This window comes from Gavialis gangeticus, unplaced genomic scaffold (assembly GCF_001723915.1).
Source record: "Gavialis gangeticus isolate Ggan-Ray unplaced genomic scaffold, GavGan_comp1, whole genome shotgun sequence".
NCBI lineage: Eukaryota > Metazoa > Chordata > Crocodylia > Gavialidae > Gavialis > Gavialis gangeticus.
This window is the reverse complement of record NW_017729025.1, coordinates 156,750,002-156,754,941: the sequence shown is the minus strand read 5'-3', so window position 1 is coordinate 156,754,941 and position 4,940 is coordinate 156,750,002. Positions and strand designations below refer to the sequence as shown.

The 4,940-nt window shown below is 51.8% G+C and overlaps 1 protein-coding gene across 1 annotated transcript in view; it reads left to right on the top strand.

The window, feature by feature from the left end:
• Positions 1-4,940, top strand: part of LOC109299239 (sodium/hydrogen exchanger 10-like) — a 259,437-nt gene that overhangs the window by 130,024 nt on the left and 124,473 nt on the right. The gene's annotated exons all lie outside the window — the stretch shown is intronic.

The window sequence follows — 4,940 nt, the reverse complement described above, 5'->3', positions numbered from 1 at the left end:
GGGGGGGGGGGGTTGGGAGAGGGCAATGCTGAACAAGTAGTGGGGGGGCAGTGCTGACCCAGCACAGCAGGAGGTAGGGGTACTGATGCCACCTGGCAGTGGCAATGCATAGGGGGTGCACATGCACCCCCTGGTAGCACTGGTGCACTGCCTGCCCAGCCACATTCGCCACTTGGGCAATGGGATGGCAGGGGGCAGGCAGGAGGGAGCATCACCTGCAAGCTCTGGCCAGGGAGTGGAGCGCCATTGTGCTCCCAGAAGTGGCCGCAGCCACTTCCACAGTGATTGGCTGTCTTGTGCTTGGCTGGTCAGCCAGATCGACTGCAGGGGGACACCCTCCCCCTGCCCCAAGCAGTAGGATCAGCTGCAGGGGTACCCCCCCGGTCGCTGACTGGTCGCTGGGGGAGCCATACCCCCCCCCGACTAAGGTGGCACAGGCCACCCATGCCACCTGGCTTGGTGGGGAAAGGTGGCAATTGGTCCTATCCGGCCCTGGGCTGTCTTTCATGTATCGGGGGGAGTAAGACAGGGATGGTGGGATCTCCATGGAGATTGCCCTGGGACCTCTGCAAGCAGGGCAACCTTAGCCAGGTAGATGGGTTGGGGGTGCAAATGCACAGGTGGGTAGAGCCAGGATTGCAGGGTGGTGATAGTTTGGGTTTGGGGCCCAGGGCAGAGTTACAATCTGCTCCCTGCCCGCCTGCCCACAGCCCCATCCCATCCACCTGGCCAAGCATGCCCTGCCCATTGGGGTCCCAAGCCAGTCTCCATGGAGACTCTGCCTGCCACCCCGCTCTGTCCAGCTCCCCCAGTGGTTGCAAGGTGGACTGGTGGTGGTACCTGGACAGAGAGTCTGGTCACCATGCTGCCCCCACCCCACTGTGCACCCGGGGTGGCAAGACTGGCCACACATGTCACGGCCTAGACTGCTGGTAGAAACTGCAACTGGGGAGCTGGGCAGGACAGGGTGCTGCATGCCCAAAGGTCCCTCCTCCAATGACGTGTCACTGGAGGTGCCAGGCTGGGGCGGGGGCTCTGTAGGCTGCCCATGCTTGTGTAAACTGTATGGCTGTGGCCTGGGTCTCAGAGCACCACAATGTTGGTGTCTTGTGAGCACAGCCAGACTGACAATTGTGGTTGGTCACGGTGACCTACTATGTCCTCATGGCCTTGACTTTATGCAGCCCTACGCTGCTGACTGGTTGTGCCCTTGCTCCTGCATTGCTCCTGACAGGGCCTCATAAATGTAGGTGTTGGAGTGCCCACCTTGCTCAAACTGGTTCGGCACCTCCATGTCACCCCAGAGCGCCAAAAGTTCACCAGTCTCCTCCTGGCTCCAGTTGGGGCCCAAAATGGAGGGCACAGGAGTGTACACATGGGTGATGTTAAGCCTGGATTGTGAGGATAAGGCTATGCTGGGCCCCATGCTGGCTTTCTGGACCCCTGCATGGGTGTTCCACTGTTGCCAGCCCTGCGCAGCTGCCAGCAGTGCCCAGCACAGGGCACAGCACGGGACTGGCAGCCCTTGCACATTAACTAATCACTTTTAAATTTTCTACTTGCAGTTGTACGTAGCAAATTTAATCACGATTAAGGTTTGTTAATGTGCACTAAGCACATGCACATGTAAACACACATGTTTACTGTGCAGTAAACTAGGCATCTGCGCAGTAACACATCTCATGTAGACATACCCAGTATGTCAGTTTTTCAAATTCAGTGCTGCCAGACACTAGGGCTATGTGAAATTTTGCTGGATGTTTCATTTCAAAGGTGTTTTGATGTGTTTTGAGCTCAAAACTGCAAAATCAAAATGCAACAAAAGCCATTGAAACAGCTTAGAAACGAAACAGAGGCACTCAAAACATTTCAAAAGTTTCGAAATGTTTTTGAGTTTTGAAGTCGGTCTTACTTGGCTTCAGCACCGGTACCAGCTAGCAGCAGCAGCCTCCTGTCATGCAGTGCAGATCTGGGGGCCGCGTCCCCTGGGAGAATTCTGGCATATCCCCCAGCCCTCTCGGGGGTACGATCCCCCGCATCTGTGTGCTGGATGACAGCATGTTGTTGCCTGCTGAATGACAGGAGGCTGCTGGGACCAATGCTGGGCTCCCCCAGTGGTGGGTACAACTAAGATTGGTGCTGCTGCTGGCCCCAGTCAGCAGCAACAGCATGCTGTCATCTGGTGCACAGATTCAGGGGCCCAGCCCCCAGGAGAGCTTGGGGATGTGCCAGAATCCTCCCCGGGGAGCACGGCCCCTGGATTTGCGCTGGATGACAGGAGGCTGCTGCTGGCTGGGACCAGCGCTGAAGCCAAGTAAGCCCAGCTTCAAAACTCAAAATGTTTTGAAAGTTTTGAAATTTTTCAAGTGCCTTTATTTCATTTCAAAGCAGCAGCATGCTGTCATCTGGTGCACAGATCCTGGGGCCCGCAGCCCCAGGAGGACTACCAGGGCTATGCCGGACTCCTCTTGGGGGTACAGGCCCCTGATCTGCCTGCCAGATCACAGGAGGCTGCTCCTGCCACCTGGGACCAGCAGCAGCACCAATCTTCCCAGGCAGCAGGAGCAGCCTCCTGTCATCCAATAGGCAGATCGGGGGCCTGCACCCCTGGAAGGAGTCCAGCACAGCCCTCCTGAGGGTGAGGGTCCCTGGATCTGCCTGCTGGATGACAGGAGGCTGCCACAGCCAGCAAGTGACAGTTTTACCTGTCAACATCTCGAGGTGCAGTTTCCCAGAACCCTCTGCACCTATCTGCTTGAAACTTGGCAAGCTTCATGCCCTCAGAAGGGGCTACCATCCCTGCAAGTTTCTTCTGAATCAGACAAGAAATGACAATGTTTTAGGAAGTTTTGTGCTTCCCCATTATAGCCTATGGGCGACACATCGAAACAGCATCAAAATGGCAAAACAGTTTCAATGAAACGAAACGGAACAGTGCTTTCAAAACTAAATGGAACTCAAATGAAACACTGTTCCATTGAAATGTTGAAATGGAAGTCAAAGCAGAATGGTGCTGTTTTGCACAGCCCTACCAGGCACCATTAGAAGCTGAAACTCTCTTCCCCCTGAAAGGACACTTGGGTTGGCCTCAGATCCCATGTTGAGATCCTCTATGCAGCCTGACACCAAATCTCCACATGAACCTGTGTCAGCCTCAGTGCCAGTGAAGCTAGCATTGGATGGACCCCCTGAATGTTCCAGAGGGAGATCACCAGTTAAGAGCACATCTGGAAAGCCTTTACTACAACCTGTCAGCCTACAACCACCAGATTCTGGATGGAGCAGAAAGGGTCCTAGACTTTCCTGCATGCTGAGTCAATTGTTGAGGCTCAGTATGACTCAGTACAATTATGGCTTTGGAGTCATCTGTGAATGAGAAAGTGTACGCAGTTTATTATTTGAAGGAAAAAAAACCCAAATAACTGGAGTTACTTCCATTATTGTCCACTTACACATTCAAATCCTGCCTTCCTTTTCTTCTTTCTTGTAACACATAATATAGGATTTTGCTGTTGAGAGGAACCTGAGGAACAGGAATTGTGCCATCCTTTATGCCATCAGTATGGAGCAGGAAGGGAGGCAGTGCAACAGTGTTTTTTGTGGGTATTGCTAAGGCAAAAAGTCTGATCAAGGGCTCAGGGCATGATACGCATCCCCAGGTGAAATGTGTGTGGAAAAAAATCAAAGAACCATAGTTACTAGTAAATAATTTCATTTTCTCAGAAAGTTAGGAAGTTACTCAAAACAGAACCATTCTGTAATTTTATAATATAAGGTCTAAGGGTAGTATTGAAATAAGTTAACTTTGGTGCTGAGGAGATAATCATCCACCTACTCTACTTTCTTGACATTCTCTATAATTGATCTTACACCAAACAACAATCTTTTTCAGATTACATTTTAAATATTAACATGCCATTGCAGTATCTGTAGTTGATGTTTCTTCAACATTAATACTAATATTAATTGCACATAACCTTAGATCTAAACTACATTTCTAGTTCTGCTGATTAGGCCTGTGTGAGTCTGCAGCGATCTAATCCAGCTTTGGATCTGGCTGCTTCAGATGGCTGCGATCGGATCCAGAGCTCTGGACCGGGTTTCCGCCTTGATCTGGCCGAAGCGGCTTCGAAGCTTTGGAGCCACCTCGGAGATGCAGCCATATGGTATAATGGGGAATCAATTAAATATCTATAACTTTGTTTTTTCTTATCTGATTTAGATGAAACTTGCAGGGACGGTAGCTTCTGCTGAGAGCATGAAACCTGCCAAGCTTCAAGAAGATCAGTGCAGGGGTTTGGGGGGAACTGTACCCCAAATTCATGAAAGCCAAACTCATGTCATGGCTGTGTGTTACAACACAGGGGGGTCAAAACTGCATTAGTGATAGTTCTTACTGAGGCCACAAAGCCTGCCAAGTTTCAAGAAGATCAGTGCAGAGGGTTGGGGGGAACTGCACCTCAAGCTGTGGACAAGCAAAACTCATGCCATGGGTGACCCTGTGTGTGTTAAGGCACAGCAGGGTGACAGCTGCAGGGATGGTGGCCCCTGCTGAGGCCATGACGCCTGCCAGCTGTGGAGGTCGGTGCAGGGGGGTTCTGGGGCCCTGCACCTCTGGCTGCTGACAGACAAAACTCGTGCCAAGACTGCATCTGTCTTGGGGCAGTTGATGGTCTGTATTGATTCTTTCCTCTCCTTAGCCTGGTTTTGTAGGTGCTAATTGATGCTCGTTAAGTCGTTATGTAGTAGGTAGATCCTGTGTATTGAGCTGGTCCCTGAGTCCCTGGTCCCTGAGTGACTCATGATTGATTGGTAGCTGATAACACAGTAGCTAGCAGCCAGGCCTGCAGCAGTGTCTCCCCTCCCCGCACCAAGACAGAGACAGTCAGTCCCACAGTCAGTCCACTTGATACAGGAGGTGCACAGTCCCACCAGAGGAG